The 15,103-nt window shown below is 43.4% G+C and overlaps 1 protein-coding gene across 1 annotated transcript in view; it reads left to right on the top strand.

Annotated features, from left to right (window-relative positions):
- The window catches only part of BEND6 (BEN domain containing 6), a 56,222-nt gene that overhangs the window by 877 nt on the left and 40,242 nt on the right, over positions 1 to 15,103 (top strand). The gene's annotated exons all lie outside the window — the stretch shown is intronic.

The raw sequence follows: 15,103 nt of genomic DNA, 5'->3' as shown, positions 1-15,103 counted from the left end.
TTTTTTGTTTTCTGGTCTCCTTTATTCACATTGCAAAGAAAAGCAAGTATATGTGACATATGATAAATTACTATATTTGTGTAATCTCTAGTGACTAGCTTGGAGACCAAATAATTTGTAAAATTCTGATAGTCAACTGAGGAATTAATAGGACTACTTGTATCGTTTTCTAACTATATAAAAACCAACCGTGCAGTTCTGCAAAAATGCTTAGCCATTCCCTGCTGTTAAGGTGGGTGATATATTATCAAGTGTGAGCATTTAAAGAAATGCAGAAAAATATTGCTTAGCCCTAATGCTAGATTCCTAAGTGTGGGAAGCAGTGGGTATGTGCGCTTATTTGCATACTGGTTTCCTAAAACAAATACAGACTGCTGTAATATATCATTCGTTCGGTTGTTTGGGACTGAGAACGGAAGGGACCTTGCTTCCAAAATGCTAAGGTTGGACTCTTAAATGTCAGACTGCAGAGTGCATTGCGTGCCAAGCAGGCTTCACAGGTCCCCAGCAGTCAGCAGAGCTGGGAGCATTGCATCATGTGCACATAGCTGAAGGTTTCCTGATACTGCATCCCACTGCAGTAAGAAACTGTGTTCCGCCTGTATTGTCCTTGTCTGGTGCCTAGTTTGAGTGGGACCCCTGTGCCCAAATCTGCCTATCATAATGTTCTACTTGTAGGCTCCTAGGACCCTCTGGGTCCTTCTACTTTGCCTTTCTCTCATGAATCTCACATCTAGAGTCCCACTAGAATGTCCTCTCCTCTGTCTCTGTTTCCTGGTAAGTGAAGGCTTTCGTGGGATGGGGAGACCTGATGGCACTCAGAGGAAGGACAGCAGGTTACCAAGAAGAGACTTGATACCCTATGATCATATAGAGGGGGAGGTAATCCCCCTCAGGAACTGTCATAGGGGAGGGGAATAAGGGGAAAATGGGAGGGAGGGAAGAATGGGAGGATACAAGGGACGGGATAACCATTGAGATGTAACAAGAATAAATTAATAAAAAAAAAAAAAAAAAAAGAAACTGTGTTCCTATCCGCTATGCAGGGGTTATTGAAATCCTGAGATCTTGCAACGTGCAGCCCTCCAGGAAAGGAAGAATTCATCACACTGGCTAGCAGAGGCATGGTAGAGTTATTTTAAACTGTCTTGGAGTAGCCTTCTGCAAACAGTGGGTAGAAATAACTAACGCAATGTAGGAAGAACATCCTTAGGTCCCTCACTGGCTACAGCTTGTAACTGAGCTGAAATGGTGTAAATATCTTGGAGCAGAAACAGGTCTAAGACTGTAAACACAGCAAAATAATCAACTTGCCACAACTTCTGCATTTTTTTAATAGCAAAAAGCAAGTAAATAGCAATTGTGGTTCTCTGAACTATTACTTTAGTGCAATTATTATCACCCTGAGTCTTGCTGCAGCGTTTATAAGTTTCAGTTGCACACAAGAACATCATTTATCTCCCTTCTCAGGCAAATGCTTAACTAGCATGCAGTAGAATTCTTTATATGTATCTATTTCTGTTCTTTGTCTGGGTTATCTTAAGGATACATACAATAAACAAACAAAGTCCTTGAAAGAATTTAGTCTATGAGTCCATTAATTTCTTATTTATTGTTGATTTATCATTTCCTTTCCAAATAATGGCATGTTAATAATTGTTTCTGTATGTTTGTGTGGCACCCAATGCATCCTGGAGTTCGATATATATTAAATTAGCCAATTTGTCATTTGGGGAAATTAATTTAGTAGAATTTATGCTTTGTCTTCCTGCTGGGTTTTCATTTAAAAAAGAATAATTGATGTTATGTAAAAGTCATAAATTTAAGATTGGCGGTAAGGGTGGAAAAAGAATGCTTATGACACAAATCTCTCATACCAAGAAATGAAGAAACACAGTGGAAAATGTTGTAATTTATTGCTTTTATGACAGAGAATTATTACCACTGTAATCCGCCTCCTAAAGGGCAGGGGGCAGAACATTAAGGAGAAAAAAGAGAGTTTGCAATGGGATATGTAGAAGTGAGCCATCCCATAGCCCTTCTTGTCTTTGGGTTTTCCCACCACATTAAAAATAAATATGAGGATCCAAAAAGAAGGTAAAATATTAACCTTATTCAAGGTAAAGTCAGATTAAAGACCATTGCTTAGGCACAGTTCCAAAATGGGGCACCTTACCCCTATTTCCGTAACTCAGTGTGCCTGCCCCTTCATAGATAAAGAAGGATGGCTCTAACAGCCAAGCAGGCCAAACCAACCTGTACCAATCCCTGCATGGAAAGCAGACCCTGAGCCTGACCCCTTTCTACAAGGCACACACTGAGTGGACAGGAAACTGGCTCCCTTATGAGAAGGGAGCTTCATTAATTTGTCTGCCCATTACTAATGAGCAGCCTGTGGTGTTTAGTTTTGATGGACCAGAAGATTATCAGTTTGGTCCAATGGAGAAATGCCTAAGAGGGTAACAAAGCACAAACCTAGATTTGTTTGTAATAATGTTTTCAGAGAGGATGAAGTCAGGGGGGGGGGGCGGGGAGGGGACGGACCTCAACCTGAATGTGAAAAGCATCATAGGCTGGAGGGCCAGATAGCATAAAAAGCACAGGCCCTTCTCTTTTCTCTCTTCTCTCCTCTCTTCTTCTTCTTCTTCTTCTTCTTCTTCTTCTTCTTCTTCTTCTTCTTCTTCTTCTTCTTCTCTCTGTCTCTCTTTCTCTCCCCCTCCCCCTCTCCGTGTGTGTGTGTGTGTATGTGTGTGTGTGTGTGTGTGTGTGTGTGTGTGTGTATCAATCTACCTTATCAGTCTACCTTACTGGATTGAAACCTCAAGGCCAAGGCTAATCTTTTCCCTTTACTTTGCTCATGTGTCACAGCAATGAAAATCCCTACTCATAAACAGTCCTTCTTGGGTTTTTTCCCATTACTACCTCTGCCCCCTGTGTTGGGAGTGAGGGGTGGGAGGGCCGTACTGGAGAAACTGATCAGTCAGTAAAGTGATTATCTTACAAGCATGAGGACCCATGTCAAACAAAACAAACAAACAAACAAAAACTGGGCTGCCTGCATGTTTGAATTCCCAGCATTGGGGAGGTGGGTCCCCGGAGCTCTAGCCAGAAAGCCTAGCCTATATATGGAGTTACATGCAACAAGTGACCCTTTTCAAGAAAAGGAAAGATTGCCACTGTGGTGCAGCACCTCAGGTTGTCCGTGGATATCCCCAGTCATGTGCACACATGTGTGGCTGACCCTACCAAAAAGCCAGTGGTTTTAATAAAGCAGAAATATCTTGTATTTTGTTTCCCTGGAGTCAATAGGTGTGGCACAATTTCCTAATTAATAGGTCAGGAAGTAATAGCAGGAGGAAGCAAAGTTTCCACCCCAAGCTATGTAGAGAGAGAGAGAGAGAGAATAACGGAAGATGACTCAGATTCTGAGCCAGAGTGGGAAACGGTGAATTTTGAAGGAATAACAAGGGTAACAGTGTGAAAAGGTCAAAAAAAAAAAAAAAAGAGTAAATGTGGGTAGAGAGGTCCAAACCAAAAATGGATGTGGGAAGAACCATCGCAAAGACTGTAACTGAAATCATAGAAATGGAAGAAATGACTAAAGGAGAGAATGTCTAGACAGGGGAGTTAGACCTTGGAAGACAGCTGCTGACTATGGATTGTGAAAGAGCAGAAGGCTGGACTGCTGAGTGAGGAGTGTCCCAGCCCCGAGGCTTGCTGGGACAAATGCACAGAGAGGTCAAACGGAGAATGCACTGAGGAATTGGGAGGAGCAGACCTCAGGAGACACTCCAGAGGACGGAGCAGTCATGGTAGGAGAGGCTGAAACACACAAAAATAGGTTACAGAGGGAAGGAGAGGTTAAAAGGAGGATCCTCAGGGACATTGTGCACAGTCTTTGGAGAAATTTAACTGAAGGAGGAAAGATATAAAAGCAATGAAAGTGTGAGGAAAGCCTAGTAGTCCTCCTTTTGTTGAGGTGGACGTTTCTAGAAACGTGCATGATGACCATGGTTGGTTTTTTGTTTGTTTCTTCCCTTTGCTATGGTAAAATGCTCTGTCAAACGGAACTTGGGGGAAGTGGGGTTTGTCTCACCTTCTCTTGCCAGGGAAGTCACCGTGGCCAGCTTTTAAGGAGGCAGCTTGTCACATCCACAGTGAGAAGCAGAGAACTTTAAGTGCAGGCTCAGCTCCCGCTTTCCCTTTCACTCAGTCTGAGGCCCAGCCCGTGAAGACCACTGTTAACACTGCAGAGTTACAGAAGAGCCTTACTAGTTAGGATGCCTCCTTGTCCACGGTTTCCTTCCCAGCAGCCCTGGGACTGACATTCAGACTTAAAGAATTCCTTTTAAGGAAAAATATGGGGGTATGTGAGGAGGATAACACATAGGTTAAAATTACCAAAACATATCATTTACATGTATGAAACTGTCATCATTAAATACAAATGTTAAAGATATGGGGACTTACCTTCCATCTTTGGGGGACAACCAAGGGCAATAGCAATAGCGTATTTGTGTATTTGGGGAGTCTCTTGGACAACCCTAACCAACAACTCACTATTCATGAAGATACCATGCACTTCAGCCACAGAGTTCAGATGCCCCTGAGCCAGCACTGATTTGAATGTCTCCTCACTGAGGACTAGCGTTGATGGTGCCAGAAAGCACCATGCAAGCCTCCGAAAGAGAGAGGCAGCCAATAGTTCTGCCCAGCTGTGATACCTATAAACCACAGCAACGGCCGGCATAGCACCGTAACTGTAAGGATGCAGTAGTGGCACACATGCCTTAGCAGTAACCAACTTAACAAGAGGGGAGTCCTGCCTGGTCCTGGAAACTTGTTAAGGCTATTGGCCATGTGAAGTCATGGATCTTGGAGAAGTATCTACAACCACCCACCCCCCCGCCACCTTACCAAACCAGCACAATCCCTAACTACAGTCTAAACATTTGCCCTTTGACACCCCAGATAAGTGTAGTCTTCACCTCTCATCAGGGAAACTCTTCTATGGAGCAGACGGGGACCACTACAGAAAACTATAACCAATCAAAATGCAGAGTGTTGTGGCACTCCGTCCCCACACGTTTACAAGACAGTCCTGCACCTAAGGCTCACAGGACATTGCAGAAGACAGGCTGGACAGACTGTAAGAGCCAGAGGGTCAGGTAGTTTGCTATGATAGTGTGTAAACTAGTAACATCAGAAACTACACCATAAAGTCTCAACGACATGACTACCTAAACATGACCTGAACAAGGACGACAACAGCAGACATGCCAAAGTGGGTGGGGGAAGGCCACAAGGCCCTACACAAGACCTACCGGCAGCTAAGGAATGCTGAGAATGGGAGACGTAGTCTTCCCCGGGGAAGAACACACCAATTGGATACCCAAAATCGAATGGGTTGGCCTTGAAAACATAAGTACAAGTAAGATTCCACAGACTGAGCAGGTTATATATAGCAATATATATGGATATGCACACATATATGTATGTAGCAAGAATTAATGAATAAAAAAGGCTATAAATCTGAGAGCAAAGGAGGACTATATGGGAGAGTTTAGTTGGAAGAAATGGAAGCAATGTGATTATATTATAATCTCAAAAAAAGATATGAAGACCATCGAAATGGCTCATCAAGTAAAGTGTTGCCCATATATGACCCAAATTCAACCCTCTGAGCCAGCATAAGGAAGAAGGTGAGCACTGTCTCCACAGCTCTTACCTATGACCTCGTGTGCTACATGCCCTGTCTGCACACACACACACACACACACACATACACATCATGAACACAAAGATGCAGACTCACAACAGTATAACTATTAAAAGACAGGGTGTGTGGAGAAATAACTCAGCAGTTAAGAGCACAGACTGCTCTTGCAAAGGACCTGAGTTCAGTTCCTAGCTCCCATATCTTGTGGCTCGCAACCACCTGTAACTTTAGCTGCAGGAAAGATTTAGCTGCTTCTGGTTCCCATGGGCAGTTAGACTCATGTTCACACAGACGCACAAATATACACGTAGTTTTAAAATAAAATGTTAAGAAAAAAAAGATAATAACGGGATACCTTGGAGTATAGTGAGAACTTGTAAGTTTTATCCAGTTGGTAATCATGCAAGAATAATACATTAAAATATTGCCTCCTTGAAAACAAACAAAAGCCAGGCAGTGATGGCACACATCTTTAATCCCAGTGCTTAGGAGGCAGAGGTAGGGGGTCTACAAAGCGAGTCCAGGACAGCCAAAGCTACACAGAGAAAACCGGTCTTGTGGGGGGAGGGTGGGGCAGGGGAAAGAAGGAAGAAAAAAAGAAGAGAAAACAAATACAAAAGTGTAAGAATTACTTTAGCCAGCAGTAAACTGTCCACAAATCACATTGTACAAGTACTCTGCTTGTTCTTAGGTGACTGACGTGTCTTACGTGTGCTTATAGTGAAAGGCCAAGAAGCCACATCATCGGAAGAACAGCGGAACTCATCTGGCTTAGTGCACTGCAAACAGTTTTGAGGAAGGAATTATTATTACCCATAAGCAACCAGAACTCACTTACATAGCCTCCATGGTGTGCATAGGATTAAGTCACGCAGCAAAATACTGAGTCATTTGGCCAGAAAATTTACTCACAGTTGTAGGAACTGCTGGTGGGAATCTTAAGAGCTTTTTATAAATAGAATCATAAAGCTTTTAGAGTCATAAATCAGAGCTCATTATTATTCAGATTGTATAAAATACTCTTACCATTTCTAAGAATGTGCAATTTATGAGGAGACTTGAGAACTGAATTTATTTCCTGAGTAGGTTCAAGGTGAGGTCTGTCGTATGATTTGTGGCATTCCGACTTTTTTTTTTTTTTTTTTTTTTTTTTTTTTTTGTCAGTTGGTTGCCTGGTTGATTTGAGGCTGGGTCTTACTGTGTAACCCTAGCTGAACTGGAACTCACTACATAGACTAGGATTGTCTTGAACTCAAAAGTGATTCCACTTGCCTCTGCCTCCCAAGTGCTGGCATTAAAGTTGCACCTGGCTTTGACCTTATTAAATGAAGAAAAAGAAAGAAAGAAAGATAAGATATTCATAGTTGCATAATAAATGTTATAAATGAATAAAGTATTGATTAGTGTTAAATTATATTTAATGTCTTTCCAATAATAAAACTACAGCCACCTTAAAGAGATTATCCCCATCCTGAAATCTTTAGAACTTTTGCATTAATTCTAAAATTTATTTTCTGCATTAGTTATTTTTATGCTGTTGCATAAATTTTGTCATGGCCTAGAAGAATAGTGACACCTAAAGGGAACACTTCCAAGAAAACTGCATGAGCAACTGTTGATTATTGAAAAGCTTCTCAATAACACATCTTTTCAGAGGTTTTTTAAATTATCCTAGTGTAGGAATATCCCAGAAATCCTCAGGGATGTCTGTATAGCCCTAGGCACTTTAAAAAAAAAACAGCAAACAGATTAGAATATAGAAGAATTTACATGTCAAAACCTACAGCCTCGCCAGCCCTGGCTCCACCATAGCTCTAATGTAGCAGTTGTCAGCCTGGAATCTATACTGGAGTTTCTAGGGAATCTGAGTATTTATGGGGAAAAAAGGATCTCAACTCCTCCTCCTGGTGATTTTCAGCCTCCACCAGAGACAAAATGGCATGGCTTGTGTGCTTGTCCCTTCCGAAGTGTGTGTTGAAATCTGATTGCTATGCTGCAGTACTGGGAGGTAAAATCCTTGAGTAGAACCCTTGTGAAGGCTTATGGGAAGTTAATGCCCATCTTAAAAGTGGGTTCCAAAAAGGCAAGATCAGCTTCTTCCTCTTTCCCTCACTTCTGTCATGAGATAAGGCCGCAAGAGGGCTTTCACCACGTGCTTACACTTCTCAGACTCTAGAAGTCTGAATGTGTGTGTTGTGTGACATAGGTATGTGTGTGTGTGTCTGTGTCTGTGTGTGTATGTATAATTTTGCAGTACTGGGGAGTCGAACTCAGGCCCTTGCCCATGCTAGGTGAGCACCCTACCACTGAGCTATAGTTCCAGCCCAAGCCAATACATTTCTTCACTGTGAAGGACCAAGCCTGTGCTTTTCTCTTGCAGCAGCACAGAATGTACTCTCCTGAGATGCTGCTCGGGCAGGCATCCTTGTGGCCCTCAGCTCTGGCTCCCTGTCATAGGCCCTAGACACCAGGCCTCAGCATTTCACCAGCATGTCACCATTCTGCCACAGCTTCTGTCACGAGACTTTTGCTTTCGTTATGCGTTGGTCACATTCCAGCTTTTCCGGTCTAGTGCCCCCGAGGAACACTTACTTCTCAGCCTCGCAAGTTCTGTTCCCTCCACGTTCCCTTCTGCTTGTCTAATCTGTGAAGAGTGGACACAGTGTTCCCCTCCCCAGTCTATGAAGAGTGAACACGGTGCTCATGAGGATTTTGACTCACCATCCCCCTAAGGGCCTGTGACTCCTAAGAGCCTCGTACACGCTTGCTGTTTTTTGCGAAAATCCTGTGGCCATCTGTCATGAGATAAGAATCTGCCTTGAGAGGATACTGTAGGGCAGCATTTAGTGTCCCTGACTTCCTGTTGACCTACAGCCTGGTTAGCTGGTCTCAGTCGCAAGCCAGGACATGCCGGAGAACTCGTGAAGTCCCACCATTCAGACAGTGGAAGCAGGAGGATTGCAAGTTTCTGGCCAATTTGGGGCATGAGCTGGGGTGATTAGCCCTAATTGTCAAGTTCAGTAAATCTGGACTTGCCTAGAAGACACACCTTGGTTGTGTTTGTCCAGGTGTTGCTAAGGAGGTTTGACAGAGAGGAAAGGTCTCAACACAGGTAGCAACAGCCCAGCGCACTGGGTCTAAGGCTGAGTGAATAAGAAAGAGGCCAGGTGGATACCAGGGCCTGCGCTGCTGCTTTCGGACCTCTTCCCCACCAAGGTAGACCGCATTCTCTCAAACTGAGCCAAAAGAAACTCTTCCTTGTGCTGAATCTTTCAGATATTTTGTCACAGTGGTAAAAAAGACTAGTACGAGAGACCTGTCTAAAATAAAGCTGGGTGTTAGAGCCTGGATGACGAGTGCCAATAGCATCCTGGAGTTGGCTGGCAGAGGCATGGGGCAGAGTGCCCCGGTGCCCTCAGCCCTGAATGGCTGGTTACATACAGACAACTCGGCCATTTGTGATCATAGCTAATACTTATGGTGTATCTGCTTTCTGCGTGTGCTTGTACGTAAGGCCTTACATGCGTTTATTCATTCCACCCACACAAGAACCTTTAGTGAGGGCTACACTTACGCTTATCTCCCACATGAGTACCGCAGAACTTAAAGAAGTGAGGTAGAAACCCCCACAGGGCCATGCAGCTAGCAAGCAGAACTAAGGATTCTCTTGCCCTTCAAAAAAAAAAAAACCTTTTGTTTGTTTGCTTGCTTGCTTTTCGAGACAGGGTTTCTCTGTGTAGCCTTGGCTGTCCTGGACTTGCTTTGTAGACCAGGCTGGCCTTGAACTCATAGAGAGCCACCTGCCTCTGCCTCCCAAGTGCTGGGATTAAAGGCGTGCGCCACCACACCCAGCTTTAAAAAAAAAAGCCCTCCTTGTTGTATGCTTTCATTCACATTGCTTCCCGCCATTGCAGCTCCTTTTCTTCCCATCACATTTTAGAATAACCTCTACCCATACTATTGAGGACTAAACTGACACGTAGGGAAAATAAAGTTTCCTGGCACATAGGGTATATGCTTTTCCTTTATTTAACGTCTGAAGAATTTTCCTAGACTGCCTCCCATAATCTTTCAATCTAATAAGATTCCTTTCGTTAAAATGTTATTGTTTTCATCTGGGCATGGTAATCCCAGCACTCGGGAGGCAGAGGCAGGTGGATCATTGTGAGTTCGAGGCCAGCCTGATCTACAAAGGAAGTCCAGGGCAGCCAAGGCTGCACAGAGAAACCCTGTCCTGAAAAAAAAAAAAGCTATCGTTTTCATTCTTACTGTCTCAGCGTCAAGCAGCTTGGGAGGAACCAGGCAGGCTCACTTTGGAAAACAGCTAATATTTATCCTTCATGAAAAAACATATATAGCCCTGATAATTTACTATTTGCAGCAAGTTGAGCTTTCCGTCATAAACATCATAGGCATGGAGATTAACCAGACATGTTTGTGGAAGCCCCCCTCTGCTTTAAAGATCCCCTCGTACTCTTAAGTGTTTAGTCTAACCTTGTATGACAGGAATCTGGCCCTTTTCTTCAGTTAATAAAAATATTACCGTTAATCAATCAGTGCAATATTAAGATAACTAAAATGTCCATCCAAACGTGGCACTGTGATCATCTGTTATCATTGCCACTTTACAGATGGACAGCAGGCACGGAAAGGTTACAGCACAGTGAACACTGTGAGCCGGGGCTGTGGGTCCGTAGCAGTCTGATGCTATTTATAACACTGTGAGTGGCTCCGTCTACTCATCTAGTGTGTCTGGAAGAGGTTTAGACCCAAAGGTTAACTCCACTCACATACACTCTGCTCTACCTTAGAAAGAGGACAGTTCTACATTAGCTCCTGGCAGCCTGGGACACTCCAGAACGCTGAGGTTAGGGTGTATGCTCTGAGCTCACTGTCCTGTCTGTTGTCCGTCCTTGCTTTTCTGGAGCTTCCTGGCATGAGTTGCATCCACTTCTCCTTTGGGCTTCTTTTGCTCAGTCAGTCATCTCTAAGCAGGACTGTCCTGGGACACTAAAGCCCCACAGAGGCTCAAGTGGCTCCTGCAAACAGCATAGTGTTTCCACACAGCCTACACACATCTCGCGTGTTCTTTAATCGGCCCATGCTTACATTGCATAGCACGATATGTTTTTTCCCCCCTCATCTTTCCTAAGCAGGACAGTATGGCAGTTGTTTAGTTTTGTGTTTTTGTTGTTGTTTTTCTATATATAAATTTTATTCCTAAGTGGGAATAAAGGCAAGAAAAACCTTCCTTCTACAAATATTCAGTCAAGACGCAAGCTTTCTGTGTGATCAGTTGAGTGACAAACGTAGTGCCCCATGGGTGTGTGAAAGCGACTCTACTCATGCTCCACTTTTAACGTCTTCTGGCTCTGGTTGTGACAACCCATAGCAGCCTTGCCAGCACTCCTGTCAGAAAGACGTGCTCCCTCCTAACATCCCCTTTCATTTACATTATTCTGATGAATTTATGAATAGTAGAAGACTCTACTCATAAATATGGATATGGATACATTTTTCTTTTTCCTTGTGAGTGTATCTTTCTTAATGACACACATAAGAGGCAGGGAAATAACTTGTTAAAATGTATAATGTAGCTGGTCATTTTATACAACTTGTTAACGTTGCTTCAAGGTGGCATGAATATTAGAATAAGAAAAGGAATTATTGGTAATGGACAAAGGGGGAAACCACTTAAGATGATTTATTAAGTAATTATCTGAAATACGTATTTAGATGTAAAATATGAGAGTCTAGAAAGCACAAAATTAATGGAGCCATTGGTAAATGGCAACAGTTATTTCATTAATATATGTCATCAATATAGGACAGCTATTTTGAAGATAACTAGCTTGTCCTTTCATGTTTCAATTGATTAGATAAATTAATATTTAAGAGTTGGGCTACTCCTTGTTTTTATGCATAAGCATTGATCCTGGTATCAAAATTATTAGTGAATTTTAAATTTGATTTAAAAATCATTAAGGTTGTAGAATACACTTTCTTTAAGGGAAACAAACAAACAAACAAAAACAGAGCCGGGCGTGGTGGCACACACTTTTAGTCCCAACACTCAGGAGGCAGAGGCAGGTGATCTCAGTAAATTCAAGGCCAGCCTGTTCTATAAAGCAAGACCAGGACAGCCAGGACTTGTTATACAGAGAAACTCTGTCTTGAAAAACCAGAAACAACCAAACAAACAAGCAAAACCTATCAGTGCACAGACCTTACTTTGAACTTTCAAGATGAACAAAATATTCTACATAATTAAAAGCAAAATAAATGTGATGTGGAGTATGCTGAGATTGAAGCAGAGGGCATGGCTTGTGAGTATGCTGAGATTGAAGTGGTAGGCGTGGCTTGTGAGTGTACTGAGATGAAGTGGTGGGCGTGGCTTGTGAGTATAGTGAAATAGGACTTTTGGTTGCATGCACTCTTCTTAGGCTCAGCTCTACACCTATGCTGTTGGTGAATGGAGGGGTAATGTCACCTAAGTATCAGGAGGGTGAGTAGCAACAGAAGAACAGCCAAGGATAAGATCACTACAAAATATGGTATGTCTTAGAAAACATTTTGGAGGCCCTGAAACCACAGACAACTTTACTCACAGTCCTTCCAAGTTGCTGGCACAAACTTTTAAGTGGTTTCACCCATCCATACCTGATACCTTCTTGTTGACAACTGATAGAGAAGCAATTAGGAGTGCCTTCCATTGTTGGCAGCCTCTGGTTTCTATGGTATCTGTCTGCTGTAGAAGTCTCCTTGAATACATCCAGATGAGAGTAAACCAGCTACGCTGTGTAAGGAAGACAAAGACAGGCCATTTAGTACCTCGTTCTCAAGCCAGGTCATGCCAGAGTGTGGCAACCGGGAATACTAGCCTTATTGAACACAGCAGTGACACTGCAGTAAACAAATAGTGCTGGCCAAGGCTTACAGTTGATAGCAGATGTCCACATGGAGAGTAGTGACAGCAGAAGGAATCTAGTGTGGCTGGCAGTAAATAGAAACCCAGGCAGCTAGAAGGGGACAGATCCCTACCACGCTACACCAGTTTGCTGAAAATCTCTTTCAGGCACTGTGGACTAAAGACAAAGAAACATGGGGCTGGAGAGATGGCTCAGCGGTTAAAAGCCCTGTCTGCTCTTCCAGAGGTCCTGAGTTCAATTCCCAGCAACCACATGGTGGCTCACAACCATCTATAATATGATCTGATGTGCACTGTAAACATAATAAATAAATTTTTTTTAAAAAAAAGAAAGAAAGAAAAGAAACATGGGGGCGGTGATGCCCCACGGCCCGTCGCTCGGAAGTTATACCAGCCGCACACAAAAGGGGGAAGGAAGGAGGCAGTTTTTACAGTAAGTGAGGAGAGGGCCTCAGACACAGGACTACTCCCGACCCCATAGAACGATCCTAAGATACACTCCCCTAATTCGCCATCTTCCCACCCCTTTACCACTCCCTGGAACTCAGCTGCCTGAACTCATCTCCATAGAAGACCTAACAGCTCAGCCTCCAAACCCAGCAGAACAGAGAGGGGTCGGGGTGGGAGCTGGCGGGTTAGAGGGTTCCGGCCCTGGTGTCTGGCGGGAGTGCCATCACGTGAAGCCTTCCCTGACTCAGGTCTCTGAGAGCCGGCAACCTCAGAGTGGCGTCTTTGACAAGGAGGGCCTTCTGCAGTAGTAGTTACTGGCATTGACAGCCTAGTGCAAAGCTGCTGATGAAAATCTTTAGTTTGCTCGCAGGTCGGCTGCTGAGCGCCATTGTCAGGATATACTGGGGTGGGGGGGGATTGGTTCTCTCATCTTTAAAGTGTAAATATCCTTTTCATTAAACACACTAATGCAGATTAAATGCTTACGACACGTATGTACATCCATAACATACACACACACACACACACACACACACAGAGAGAACTGAATAAATTCTAGCTGTAGGCTTATTCTTACAGTATGGGAGAGATCTGAGAGTAGTATGCAAGGTAGCACAAGAAGCTAAAGGAAGTCTTTTTTATAAGTAATGGCTACATTCAGGACAGAGCATCTCTGTATAGACTTTAATGTAGTCTCAATAAAACTGCATCTACAGACCCTAATCAAGGTCTGTTTCTTTCCTTTCCCACCATAGAAAGCTTAAAATGATTCAAGCCTACAGTTCCCCTACCATAAATAACAATATCATAGTTTGGCAGCATGTTGGTCCATTCTGAAGCTTACTGAGGGCTGGGAAGATGGCTCCGTGGCTAAAGATGCTTATGGCCAAGCGCGACCACCTAAGTGCAATACTCAAAACCAATATGGTAGAAGGAGAGAATTGACTTCCTCCCACAGATTATCCTCTGACCTCTACATGTATGTGTGTGTGTGTGTGTGTGTGTGTGTGTGTATGTGTGTGTGTGTGGTGTATTTATATCACTTGAACACATGTATATTGACCATCTTTTTTATTCATAAGATAGCAGCAACTACTTGAGAATTTTTTTAATTTTTATTTAAGTAATTTATTCAGATTCCATCTCAAATGTTATCCCCTCACGTGTATCTTCCGGTTCCCCCCTCCTTCCCTCTTTCATCCTATTCCTCTCCCCTAGGTGTGTGACAGAAGGAGACCTTGTCCTCCACTGTAAGATCACACTATCAGGTCTCTTTCCTGGTAGCCTGCTTACTCTTCTGAATGTATTTGATGCCACTTAAATAAGGAGGAAGTAATTTCAGGTTGTGCTGCCCCCTAATGGACACTAGTAAAATACCGTAATCTCCTTCTAGAAGTTAAGCACTGGCAATTTTGTGCTTGTGTGGCAATTGCTGCTGTAATTAGAGCGCTCGAAGAGCAGCCAGTGAAAGTCCTTCCTGTCTTGATTTCTCTTCCTCTAGTAAATATACAACTATTCCACAGTAGTAGGAAACATCTCTGTTCTCCATGTCCTACTTTGGTTTTTGTTGTTTTGTTTTGTTTTTTGTTTTTTAGTTTTCCGAGACAAGGTTTCTCTGTGTAGCCTTGGCTGTCTTGGACTCACTTTGTAGACCAGGCTGGCCTCAAACTCACAGCGATCTGCCTGCCTCTGCCTCCCGAGTGCTGGGATTTAAGGCATGCGCCACCACACCTGGCTTCATGTCCTACTTCGTTAAAAGTCTGGGCTAATGGGGGGTGGTGGCGCACACCTTTAATCCCAGCACTCAGGAGGCAGAGGCAGGTGGATCGCTGTGAGTTCAAGGACACCCTGGTCTACAAAGTGAGTCCAAGACAGCCAAGGCTACACAGAGAAACCCTGTCTCAAAAAGCCAAAAACAAAACAAAAACAAAACAAAACAAAACAAAAAACATTCTGGGCTAAAACTGGAAATCCATTTCAGAGCTCACTACGCCAGCCACAGGATG

The sequence above is a fragment of the Acomys minous genome (assembly GCF_964271855.1).
Source record: "Acomys minous genome assembly, chromosome: 13".
In the NCBI taxonomy this organism is placed as follows: domain Eukaryota; kingdom Metazoa; phylum Chordata; class Mammalia; order Rodentia; family Muridae; genus Acomys; species Acomys minous.
Note: the sequence above shows the minus strand (reverse complement) of the source record. Positions and strands in the feature narration are given on the sequence as shown.